This window comes from Ursus arctos, unplaced genomic scaffold (genome assembly GCF_023065955.2).
Source record: "Ursus arctos isolate Adak ecotype North America unplaced genomic scaffold, UrsArc2.0 scaffold_2, whole genome shotgun sequence".
Classification (NCBI taxonomy): Eukaryota; Metazoa; Chordata; class Mammalia; order Carnivora; family Ursidae; genus Ursus; species Ursus arctos.
Window position 1 is genome coordinate 83,058,507 of NW_026622874.1, and position 14,047 is coordinate 83,072,553.

Genomic DNA, 14,047 nt, shown 5'->3' on the forward strand with positions numbered 1-14,047 from the left:
ATGACAGTTGGGTGCCGGAGTATGGAAGCCAGCTTCCTGGCCTCCAGTCAGGACAAATTGTGAGCTGTAACATTGCAGAGTTCCCTGCAGGGTTAGGCTAGAGATACTCTTTCTGAGACCTTGCCCCTTATCCCATCCTTGCTCGACTTCTTCCTTTTCCATGACCTCTTCCCTTCCCTCTTGGGAATTTCTTGCAAGAGCTCTTCCTGAATAAATTGCTTCACATGAATTCTCATCTCATGGTCTGGTGCTGGGGAACTGGTCTAGGACAAGGATGATTTAACTCATTCCCAGCCCTGAAAGACTGGTATACCATCAATAGAATTGCACTGTGCCAACCAGACATCGTCCTAGAGATACAAATGAGATCCTGAGAGATTATAGAAGATGATGTTAATAATTCAGTTGGGTGGAGGTAGCAAGCACTTCATTTAGAAAGTATTAGTCAATCTGGGTTTTTAAGGATGAATAGGAGTTGGCCAGGTAGGAAATATAGTGTGGGGGTGGGGTGTGGCAAGAAGAGGTAAAATGGGCAAACATGTCTAACTACAAATAACATGTGGTTCCTATGTTTTAGGAATTCAAAATGTAGTTAGTGAACGTGGGAAGCCAAACAGGTCTCAGAGAAATTATAATGCTAGGGATAAATAAGGGGTAGAATAAACAGGATGTTGTTGTTCTTGCCTCAGAGAATGAGCTGGGTTTGGAAGAGTGAAAATGAGTTTTCTAGGCAGAGAAGGGAGTAAGGGAACCTGAAGAAGAGAGAATCACATGTGTAAAGATGCAGGGACATGAAAAGGTTTGGATGCCAAGGAGGCTCCAGTTCAAAGTAGCTCTATAGACTCTGAAACACATGATAAGAAAAATATGTCCTTTTGGGACACCTGGGTGCCTCAGTCAGTTAAGTGCCTGCCTTCGGCTCAGGTCATGATCCCAGGGTTCTGGGATCGAGTTCCACATCAGACTCCCTGCTTAGCAGGGAGTCTGCTTCTCCCTCTCCTTCTGCCTGCTGCTCTCCCTGCTTGTGGTCTCTCTTGCTCTCTCCTAAATAAATAAATAAATAAATCTTAAAAAAATAAAGGAAAAATATGTCCTTTCCATTCATTTCCTTTTAAAAGGAACAATCTCAGTGTGGGGCTAGCATGTTTTGTAAATTGCTCCGACACTTGCTAATATCTTTCTTTCTCTCTCTTAAACACCAATGGAGTAGGCTTCAGTTCAGAGCCTTCAGCAGGCAACACTATTGGGACAGTTTGTAGCTTACCTCCCACATGCTTTTTGAGAACCTTGCCACTCCCCAGTGAGAGGGAGAGTCTTTGCCCCCTCCCCTTGGAAACTTGGTGGGCTTTCATGGCTATCTTGACTAGTAGAATTCAGCAGAAGTGACACAATGTGACTTCTGAGGCCAGATCATAAAACACGATGTACCTTTTATTTGTCTCCCTTGCTCTCTCTTAGGATGTTCCCCCTTGGAATCCATGCTGTGAGGGAGCCAGGCTACACTGAGAGGCCCACATGGAACCAAGCCCAAAGCCCTGAGCCCCAGGCCTTGGCTGAGCTCTGGCTGACAACCAGCACCAACTTGCCAGCCATGTGAGTGAGCGATCCTGGATGTGGGTCAATCCGCCCAATGATGCCCTACAGCAGGCACAAGACTTCCCTGCCAAGCCCTGCCCAGGTTGCAGACTCAAGGACAAAATAAATTATCGTATTGTTTTAACTCATTACTATGGGGTAATTTGTTACCTACAGTGGGATAACCAAACAAGTATCTAGATAGATTTTAATTACATTGTTTTGTTTTCCTCTACTCATTTTTACATTTGCCCTCTATTTATAGCAACACTGATTATACTCTTGCTACAGTGATATGAAGTTTCAAAATACATTTATTCATTGAATGTGATCTTAGTGACTCACTTCCAAAGAACAAAGTATGGAAAGGGAAAAATAGTAACTTTGCAGTGGAGAGACCTAGCAGCCACTAACTTAACCAAGTGATCAAGTTAACATCACCCAGGGATAAGACAGGTTGATATTAAGTAACCCCTTGTCGATATTAAGTAACCCCTTGTTGTAACCAGGGTTCTCCAGAGAAACAGAACTAATAGGACGTGTGTATATACATACATATGTATATATAGAGAGAAAGAGAACAAGAGATGGGGTGGGGCAGAGATTGGGGGAAAACAGAAAGAGAGATATATTATAAGGAATTGGCTCACATCATTATGGAAGTTGACAAATCCCAAGATTTGCAGTTATCAAGCCTAAGAGAGCCAATGGTCTACTTCTAGTCCTAAGGCCAGCAGGAAAAGCCAATACTTCAGTTCAAGTCCAAAGGCAGGAAAGAAAAAAAAAAACCAAAAAACCGCCAAAAAAGAAAAAACAATGACCCAGCTCATACAGTCAGGCAGGAGGAATTCCCTCTTAATTGAGGGAGGGTTGGTCTTTTTGTTCTAGACAGGCTTTCAACTGATTGGATGAGGCCCACCCAACTGGAGAGAGCAATCTGCTTCACTCAGGCTAACAATTTAAATGTTACTTTCATAAAAAAAAAAAAAAAAAACACCCACTCAGAATAATGTTTGATCAAATATTTGGGCACCCCATGGCCCTGTCAAGTTGACATATAAAATTAAACATTGAACCCCAGTATACAATGTGATGAAGAAGGCACTTAACTTCTATCATATTCTTCACCAAAACCCATAACTCTGGTCGAATCATAAGGAAATACTTCATATAAACCCAAACTTAGGGGCTTTCCACAAAATCACTGACCAGCACTCTTCAAAAATGCCAAGGTCAGGAAAATCAAAGACTGAGGAACTGTCAAAGACCAAAGAAGACTAACAAGATATGAAGCCTAAATGTAGCAAGGTATCCGGGACTGGATCCTGGAACATGAAAAGGGTTTTCCTGGAAAAGTTGATAAAATCCAGGTAAAACCTGGACTTGAGCTATACCAAGGCTAATTTCTTAGTTTCGACAATGTACCATGGTTGCATCAACCTTGGGGGGCACTGGGTAATTTTATACAGGAACTCTGTACTCTCCTCGCAACTCTCTGCACACCTAAATTATTCCAACATAAAAAAGTATTAAAATACATTTAAGTTAAAAGATAGGGTAGATTAAAAAAATAATATCGAATAATCAATATTTTTTTGTAAGGAAGACTTGAGAATGATAGAGGAAATAAAAATCCCTTTGTGGGAGAAGTCACATCTGGGCATCATAAGAGGCAACTTACACACTTGCTTGGTATGAGGGGCTCCCACAGGGGCTCTCAGCTTCCAGGTCTCCGAGATCAGGCATGTCCAAATGGAGGGGGATTCTGCCCCTTACTCATGTGACAGAGGCCAGAGGCCAGAGATCCTCCTGGGAATTGTAAGACCATCACAGACAGGAGTCAGGAACAAGGAATGGAGACCCTGGAGGAGTTGTGGATGCCCGTGACACCAGAATACCATGGAAAATAAAAAAATAAAACATCGAACTTATTTGCCAAAATCAGAGAATTGTGAGATCCATTCCAATGTAAACTCTCAAAAAATATTGGAGTGGGGTGTCTGGGTGGCTCAGTTGGTTAAGCATCCGACTCTTGGTATCAGATAGAGTCATGATCTCAGGGTCGTGTGATCAAGCCCCGAGTGGGCTCTGTGCTCAGCATGGGATCTGCTTGGGATTCTCTCTCTCTCCCTCTGCCCCTTCCTCCACTCGTGCACATGTGTGCTCTCTCTCTCTCTCTCTCTCTCAAATAAATAAATAATATCTTTAAAAAATATATTGGAAAGCTCACTATGTGGTAGGCACCTATACAAGATTCTGGGGATGCAGCAGTCAAAATACAAAATGTTTTCCATTCAAGAGGGAAAATAAGCAAATGAACAAATATATTATGTAATCTCAGCTACGGATTGCTGCTTTGAAGGAAATGAAAACCTAGGAAAGAGATGGGGAGTAAGGGGAGACAGTCTTTAACATAGAACATTGAAAGCCTCTCTGGGGAAAGATTTGAACAGAGAAGTGAATGAAGGTAGGGGACAAATCTGGGGAAGTCTGTTCCAGATGGAAGGACAAGGTAGTGCAAAATCTCTGAGTTGAGGATGAGTTTGGCACGTCCGAAGAAGAGCAGCAGGTCAGGGTGGCCACAACAAATTGAGCAAAGCAGGAACTGGCCAAAGATGCGGTTAAGGAGGTCAGGAAAAGGTCAGATAATGTAAGACGTTGTGGCCGCGAGGAGGAGCACTGAAGAGTTAAATTTCCACAAAAATAGAGAACATGCAATTGGTTATAATTTGATATGATGCAATGGGTGATGAGTAATTGTTCAAAAGATTCAGAACTCTGGGAATTTGAGGATAGAGAGATTTCTAGAAAAATGTGCAGATTAAACATTTAAATTTTCCTCTGTTCCATACCAAAACATTACTCAGATGAGATTAAAAGAATAAAACAGATGTAAATCCATAAAAGAGGTCAGAAAAAAGTGAATACAGTTGATGAAAGATTGTATGAATCAAGGTTCCATCAGAAGAACAGAAGTCATTCTGTGTATTTTGGGTAGGAAGGGGGATGTCGAGGCTTACTCCATCATTGGAAGGATGGGGAATGCAGGGCAAGCAAGCCACTGTCACCAATCTCAGCCTGCATCACCAAAGTGAGTGAATCCCAGGAGCAACCCAGAAGCTCTGTGCCTCTCCAAGGTCAAGACCAGGGATAGGGTAAGGCAAGTGAGGCAGTCGCCTTGGACACAAACTTTAAGAGAGCACCAAAGCACTATGTATTAGGGTTCTCCAGAGAAACAAACCAATGGAATAGATAGATATAGATATAGATATAGATATAGATATAGATATAGATATAGATATAGACAGATATAAAAGGAGATTTATTCTAGGAATTGGCTCATGTGGTTATGGAGGCCGAGAATTTCCACAGTCTGCTGTCTGCAAGCTAGACAAGCAGGAAATCTGGTGATATAATTCAGTCCAAAGGCCTCAGAATCACAGAGCCAATAGTGTCACTCCCAGTCTGAGTCTGAAAGACTAAGAACCAAGAGTGCCAATGTCCAGGGCCAGGAGAAGATGAATGTCTTAGTTCAAGTTAAAAAAAAAAAAAAATCAGGGGCGCCTGGGTGGCTCAGTCGTTAAGCATCTGCCTTCAGCTCAGGGCGTGATCCTGGGATCCTGGGATCCAGCCCCATGTTGGGCTCCCTGCTCCGCTGGGAGCCTGCCTCTTCCTCTCCCACTCCCCCTGCTTGTGTTCCCTCTCTCGCTGGCTGTCTCTCTCTCCATCAAATAAACAAATACAATCTTTAAAAAAAAATCAAACTCGCCCTTCCTCTGCATTGTCATTCTATTCGGGCCCTTGGGGACTGGATGATGCCCACCTGCACTGATGAGGGTGATCATTACTTAGTCCGCCAGTTCAAATCTCTTCTAGAAACACCCTCAAATACACATCCAGAAATAATATTTTCCCAGCTACCTGGGCATCCCAGAGCCCAGTCGAGTTGACACATACATAAACCATCCCAATTCACTTATTCAAATAAAGAACATTTTAAGGCAATATTTAGAAAAAAACAAACTTATGGAAAAGAATGCATGATGAACAAAATGTCAACATTTTAAGTAAAAAAACAGACACTGACCCTGCCCTTGGATGACCCTGCCTCACTTACCTCACCCTAAATCCCAGCCCTGCTCAAGAGCTCTGGGAGGACCCACTGTCTCCTCATCTACCCTCAGCATTAAAAGAAGTGACACGTAGTAACGCGCCTGGAAGCTAATGAGAACTTCAGGTCCCGCTCTTTGCTCCTCTGTCTGCCCACAACTGACACCAGAAAATAAGACGTCTCTTTTATCTTCCAAATTCTTTACAGGCACATCGCATTAGCAAACAGTAAGAAAGAGATTCTTAGAAGTGTAATTCTAGGCTTGCTCCCTGTGATGCCAAGGGAACTATAGAAGAGGGAGGTAAGGCTGTCAAGTTAGTAACAGCTAATCCCGCAGAGAGATGCTAAGAAATTTCAAAAGCTGGAAATTAGGTAAAGATAGTAACAGAACTGAGAAATATAATATCAAATATTTGCAAGGAGTAAGAAAACAACAAGCAAACCAATTTGTAGCATCTCGAATATGTCAGTGTTATGGGCTGGATTTTGTCCCCCCCCCCCTAATTCATATGTTAAAGTCCTAACCTTCAGTACTTCGGAATGTGACTGTATTTGGAGGTAGTCTTTAAAGAGGTGATTCAGGGGCGCCTGGGTGGCACAGCGGTTAAGCGTCTGCCTTTGGCTCAGGGCGTGCTCCTGGCGTTATGGGATCGAGCCCCACATCAGGCTCCTTTGCTGTGAGCCTGCTTCTTCCTCTCCCACTCCCCCTGCTTGTGTTCCCTCTCTCGCTGGCTGTCTCTATCTCTGTCGAATAAATAAATAAAATCTTAAAAAAAATAAAGAGGTGATTCAGGGGGCGCCTGTGTGGCTCTAGTAGTTATGCATCCAACTCTTGATTTCCGCTCAGATCAAGATCTCGTGGTCCTGGGATCCAGCCCAGCGCATCTCGCTCCCTGCACAGCAGGAAGTCTGCTTCAGGATTCTCTCTCTCCCTCTACCCCTCCCCCACTTGCTCTCTCAAATAAATAAAACTTTAAAAAATAAATAAAGAGGTGATTCAGTTTAAAAGAAGTCATTTACAGTGGACCCTTAATCCAAAAGGCTCATGCCCTTATACAAAGAAGAGATTAGGATATAGATACACACGTGCAGAAAGAGGACCATGGAGACAAAGGGAAAAGATGACCCTTTACACTCTCCAGAGGACTCAGAAGAAACCAACTCTGCCAACATTTTGACCTTGGATTTTGAGCCTCCAAAACTATGAGAAAACGAATTTCTGTTGTTGAAACCGCCAGTCTATGTTAGTATGTTATAGCAGTCCCAGCAAACTAACGCAGTCAGGAATTAGAAGCATCAGCTCCAGCAAAAGATGGGGTAAGGCATGGGGCTCAACATAGGGAACCCACTTGAAAGTCTATACAGTTGACGCTTGAACAACACACAGTTGAACTGCTTGGGTCCACTTACACGTGGATTTTTTTTTTCAATAAATCCAGTGCAGTACTGTGAAATGTATTTTATCTTATGATTTTCTTTTTTTAAGATTTTATTTATTTATTTATCAGAGAGAGAGAGAGAGAGAGAGCACAAGCAGGAGGAGCAGCAGGCAGAGGGAGAAGCAGTCTCCTCACTGAGCAGGGAGCCTGATGCAGGGCTCGATCCCAGTACCCTGAGATCACAACCTGAGCCACAGGCAGATGCTTAAATGACTGAGTCACCCAGACGCCGCATGTTTAAGTCACTGTTAATCAGGGTTTCTGATACTCAGAGCAGAATGAAACCATAATTAGTTGCACACCACACAGTTCCGGGGGCACTGTTGACATCATGGTCTAGAGTTTCAGAAAACAAAATTTAAAAGCTCCTATTGGGTATCTTGAATTCAGCCAGGGGGAATATACCTAACTGGGATTATCTGGAGAATACCTGGTATCTCTTCAAATATGTTTTTTAACTTTAGAGATGTTTTTAAATTTGTCCTTACTTACAACATATTTTAATGAAAACTTTCTGGCTAAATGGGATAAGGAAAAATACCTATAGACCAAGAAGTATTGGAAATACTCTGCAGCTATTAAAAAGAATAGGAGCTTACATCCTAATGGAGAAAGACACAAACAAGTAACATACACATGTAACCAACGAAAATTGGTGCTATGGAGAAAAATAAAGCAGGAAAGGGGAACAGAACATTGGAGGTTGCAAATTAAATAGAGTGATCATCAAAGTCTTGCTGGGAAGGTGACTTTTGAGCAAAGATCTGAAGGATGTGAAATAGTGAGCTAGGCAAAAATTAGGAAAAAGAGTGTTCCAGGCAGAGGAAATTGCAATGCAAAGACCTTGAGACGGGAACATGCCTGGGAGTGTTTCAGAAACAGCAAGGAGGCCAGCATGGGGTGAGTAATGAGGGGAAAGTATAAGATATGATGGTTAAAGTGGTAGCCAGTGTAGTGGCTCTCAATCCTGTCGGGCTCTAGGACAGACCACACGGTGGGGCATAAAACAACCCCCAATATGTTTAAAGGGTTGCAATTATACATTGTATGTTCTCTGAGCACAGTTGAGGGAAATCAGAAATCAGTAACAGAAAGAAATGTGGGAAATTCACCAATATGTGGATATTAAAGAAGATACTCCTAACTAACCAATGGTTAAAGAAGAAACCCCAAGGGAAATTAGAAAATATGTTGAGATGAAAAAAAAAAAAAAGCAAAGGAAATACTTTGAGATGAGTGAAAATGAAGATACAACATATCAAAATTTATGGGATGTAGCTCAAGCAGTTTTTAGAGGGAAATTTATAGCTGAAAATATTCATATAAAGAAAGAACAGGGGCACCTGGGTGGCTTAGTCGGTTAAGCGTCTGACTCTTGATTTCAGCTCAGGTCTTGATCTCGGGGTCATGAGTTCAAGCCCTGCATTGGGCTCCAGGCTGGGTGTGGAGCCTACTTACAAATAAAAAATTTTAAAAATTTAAAAATTAAAAAATAAAGAAAGAAGAAAGGTCATAAGACAATAACCTAATCATCCACCCTGAGACACAAGGAAAGGAAGAGCAAACTGAATTAAGTAGGGCCCTATGGGATTTGGCTTCTTTAACCTCTGAGTATGTTTTGTATCCTGAGATGGAGAATGGTGGTTAATTTTATGTGTCAACTTCACTGGGGTAAGGGATGCCCACACAGTTGGGAAAACGTTATTTCTGAGTACTTCTGTGAAGGTGTTTCTGGAAAAGATTAGCATTTGAATTGGTGGAGTGAGTAAAGATCACCCTCACCAATGTGGGTAGGCATCATCTAATCTATTGAGAACCACAATAGAAGAAAAAGGCAGAGAAAGGGCACATTTTCTTTCTTCATCTTGAGCTGGGATGTCCATCTTCTCTGCCTGCTTGTTTAAGCTCCCACCCTGTAAACAAGTGTTCTTTTTGCAGCCTATTTCGCGCCCCATTTTTCACGTTCATACTTTTTGTTGGTAATGTTGTTGTTTAAAACAGCACCTGAGCATAGTGCTGACATGCTGCCTGGTATTCGTAAGCAAAAAAAGCTGTGATACGCCTTTCGGAGAAAATATACGTGTTAGATAAGTTCCATTTATGCATGAGTTATAGTGCCATTGGCCATAAGTTCAATGTGGATTATTCAATCATGTATATTAAATAAAGTATCTTTATTTTTTAATTTTTAATTTTTTTCTTAGAGAGAGAGCACGCAAGCACATGTGAGGGGGAGAGAGGGAGAGAGAGAATCTTAGGCAGAATCTCAGCGAGAAGCCTATCATGGGGCTCTATCCCATGACCCTGAGATCACGACCTGAGCTGAAGTCAAGAGTCAGATGCTCAACCAACTGAGCCACCCAGACGGCCCTAAATAAGGTATCTTCAAACAGAAACACATTTTTAAAAGTTATGTATTGATCAGTTGATGAATATGTTATGATCAGGAACTTGCAAGAACCTAACTCTATGTTTTGCTTAGGAGTGATAGTTCAGTATCTGCTAATTCAATGTTTGTGGCAATTTTATAGACTATCACAATTTTATAGGCAATTTCATAACTATCACAAGAACAAACATCAAGAATTGACAGGACATTTCTAGTTTTAAAGGCAATCTGACAGTGACATCTCTTACCCATATCAACTGAATAACCTGATTGAAGGAGGTCACTTTCACTAGTTCATTCTTCTTGTTATATCCATCTCAAAGCTGTGAATAGTGTTTGGGAGAGCAATATCCCAGGGGAGACCTCCCGCATAAAGGGAGAAGCTACAGGTGCTGCTGTCCGCGGTGCTGATCACACAAAGTCAGCTTCCCGCAAGACTTTTCATCTGTTAGCCAAAATGCTGGCTCAACTCTCTCCAGGGGAAGGTTTTCATTGGCTGGCTTGGGAAGCCTGCCATTCCCTGAACCAAATGTGGCCAGAGAGAGAAATGCTATGATTGGTGTTGAGGTTAGGGTTCCTACCACTATCACAAGGCTAGGGTAGGAATTGATGTTTCCCCAAAAGAAAAATGTAGGCTCTGTTGCCAGTAGAAAGTGGAACAGATTCCACATAGGCAAGAGAAACAGATTTCATCAATCTGTGATAGTCATCTGTGTGCTTTCAACACCCCTCCCCCATCATTACGGGTTATCTGTGTATGTCTCTTGATCTTTAAAGAATCTGATTCTGATGAAAGAATGTTTTTTACACTAGGAAAATGATGCTAACTTTTGTCAGAAGCAGGGAGAAAGTTTGAAGTTTCTTTGGAGAAAGAAATTGTCCTAGAAAATGGATGTAACCAAATTTGCATTTCTCTAATATTGCAACAACTGATGTTATCGCCCCTGGCTAAGACTACACACAGAAATATCAACTTGGTCATTGGAAACTAGGGTCTGATTAATAAATAAGAATGATCTCTTATTATGCCACCACTCCTCATCAGCCCAGCAAGTCACAGAAATCCCAGAATCCTACCATCCTATTACATAGTATACATACGAGCCTGGAAGTTTGAATACCACTGACTCTACCTGATTCATATCATGCTGAAGGATCTGTGGAGGTAATTTGGTAAACTTTGGGCCTTACTGAGATAGCTAAAGAGGTCTGGAATCAAGGACGGTCTATTTTCTTTTTTTTTTTTTTTAAGATTTTATTTATTTATCTGACAGAGATAGAGACAGCCAGCAAGAGAGGGAACACAAGCAGGGGGAGTGGGAGAGGAAGAAGCAGGCTCATAGTGGAGGAGCCTGATGTGGGGCTCGATCCCATAACGCCGGGATCACGCCCTGAGCTGAAGGCAGACGCTTAACCGCTGTGCCACCCAGGCGCCCCAAGGACAGTCTATTTTCTTGTCAGAATTCAAATTCTCTTTTTCCCCTTTAGTAGCACAGGGTTCTCACTGGTGTCATCCAGCATAGAAAAATGTTCCCCAGAAGATTTGCATTTTCTTCATCTGGAACTGGATATGGGATACACTCACTTTAAGAAACAAAAATGGCAGGACACCTGGGTGGTTCAGTTGGTTGTGTGTCCCACTCTTGATTTTGGCTCAGGTCAGGATCTTAGGGTTGTGAGATCAAGCCCTGCATCCGGGCTCTGCACTCTGCAGGGAGTCTGCTTCTTTCTCTCTCTCTCCCTCTGCCCCTCCCCCTGCTCACAGGCTCACTCTCTCTCTAAATAAATAAATAAATCATTTTAAAAAAGGAAACAAAAATGGCATCATTCCATTCAAGTGGGAAGGTAGGACTTTTATCCTCTATATTATTTGGGAGTCTTTTGGCTTCTAGTGAAAGAAATTGAACTCAAAATGTCACAAGCACAATAGCAAATTTATTAGCCCAAATGACTAAAAAGTCCAGGATGTAGACCCAGCTTAAGGTAGTCCTTGGTCCAGAGACATTTTATCATTAGGGCTGGAATCCTTTCCATCTCTCTGCTCTGTTTTCCTTTGTGTTGGCTTCACTCCCAAGCCCCACGTGATACTCCCTGCAGCTCTTGGATCACACAGTGCTTTCTGCTAGTAGCCCCCCAGCCAAAAGAGAAGTTTTCTTTGCAATCTTCCAGAAAACATCCTGGGTGGGCCTGACTTTCATTGGATTTAATTGGGGCCCATGCCTATTCCTGAACAAAACACTAAGACCTGAGTGATAATATAAGCTGTTTGGCTAGACCTAGAGCAAGAAGTGGGATCACCCCAACTCAAACCACGTAGACCGGGAAACGTGGATGAATGGTTCTCCAAAGGAAAGTAAGAGATGTCTCCAAAAAAAGAGGGAAAAGATGCTGGTAGAAAAAAAGAGAAGAAAAGAAAACATGACTGCCACACCACTGCTTTTGGCAATAAGTCTATGTACTTAGGGGACAGTGTAAGTCTCATCTCATATTGATTTTTCCTAAGTGGCCCAGAAGTGGTACTATTGATAACAAAGGGATGTGTTGGTTCCTTTTAAATTTCCTTTCTCACTCACTCTCACCACATACTTAGAGAAATGCCCACCTACCTATAGTGGTGGACCTCTACGGCCATATTTGTTTATGTGTTTCTATCCTCATGGTGCTGGCTGAATGGACCAGGGATGAAGACACCTGACCCGAAGAAGCTAGTTATTGCCAATCTCATGGCCAATCAAATTCTTCCTGGGGATCCAATGAGGCTGAGAGGGGTTTTGATCTTGCTTACATTAATTTGAATTGGTTTCTGTTACTTGAAGCCAACTGACTTCACCAAGACTAATTCCAGTCATACGATTCCAGTAGCGCCGAGGAAAGAGCAGCTGATGTTGAATGTAAGTGATTTTAATGTTCTCTGAACTCGGCCCCTGGTGGTTGCATTTCCCAGGCTCTGAGCTCTTCTATCAGTGGCTTGATGCTGGGCCTCTCACTAGTCCCAATAGCCTTGACATGCAGGGTCTTTCAAGGCTTCTTTTTGAGTGAAGCTCTATCCATTTTCCATTGCCACAGCATTTGCATGACTGGAGTGCCCGGAATCAACTGGGGGGATGGCTATAGGCAATCCTGCTGGTTGGTCTTGCTATACAGAAAAACAGCATAGAAGGGATCATATGGATAAGGAGTACTGGGAAGGTGGGAAACATTGAGCTTTTAGATAGGGTAGCCAGGGAAATTCTAACTGATAGAATAACAATAAAGCAAAGCCTAGAAGGAGGCAAGGGGATGATCCACATGATTATCTGGGTGCATGAGTGTATGTCTGTGTGTGTGTGTGCATGAAGAGTGGTGCTGGGAGAATGAAGAGCAGTAACAAACCCTGCGGCAGGAGTGTCATCATATCCAAGGAACAACACAGAGGCCAAAGAGAAAGAAGCAAAATGCGTCAGAGTGGTGGGAGATGAGGAAGGGTGATAGCAGGGGTCAGACACGGAGGACCTTGTAGGTGACCATAGGACTTAAGCTTTTGCTAAGGATGAAGCAAAGAAGCCAATGAATAGGCTTAAACAGAGCGACATGATCTGACTCTAATTTAATAGTATCCCTTTGGCTAGTATATTGAGCATAGGCTGTAGAGGGGCTAGTTAGGGGCACATGGCAATGATCCAGGTGGGACATGGTGACAGACCAGCAACAGAGGCGTCACCTGGAAAGTTAGACATGCAGATTCTCAAGACCCACCCCATGCCCACAGAGGTAGAATCTGCATTTTAACACGATCCACAGTGACTGTATGCACGTTGAAGTCTGAGAAGTTCTGCGTGAGAACAGAACGCTTCCTTTCTCTGGGCCTGTTTCTTCCCTACTCTAAAGGGCTGTGACCGAGATGTCTCTATGATCCCTTCCAGTTGCAATTTTCTTTTCTTTCATTCCTTTTTTTTTTTTTTAAAGATGTTATTTATTTATTTGAGAGAGAGCGAGAGAAGGGGGGGGGGAGAAGCAGACTCCCTGATAAGCAGGGAGCCCAATGCAGGGCTCGATCCCAGGACCCTGAGATCATGACCTGGGCTAAAGGCAGATGCCTAATCGACTGAGCCACCCAGGCACCCCCCAGCTGCAATTTTCTAAGCTTTCTTAACAGCTATCTGTGAGTCGTTATGAAAAGGCAGCTGAAGAGACCAAAGGATAAGCGACCTGTCTGCAAAGACCCTGCTGCCCACAGCCAGACGCAGGTGGGCACTGAAGCAGTTTCATGATCCAGGTCAGTAGGGAGCCCGGGGTAAGAGGCCGCCTGGGATTTCTCCTGGTGCTGGGGTGGAAGGGCGCCCAACTGGACCAGAGCGGAAGGTGTCGGGCACTAACAGGGCGGCAGGAGGCGCTGTGAAGTGCTGGTGGAAGGTGCCGCGCAGACCCAGAGGAAATGCAGGGTGCTGGGTGGCCTCAGGGAGGCAGCAGGTACTGCGCTGCGCCCGCGCAAGGCACCTGGCTGGACGCACCGGGGCGCAGAGCGGCCTCAGGGTGGCAGGGGGCGCTGCGGAG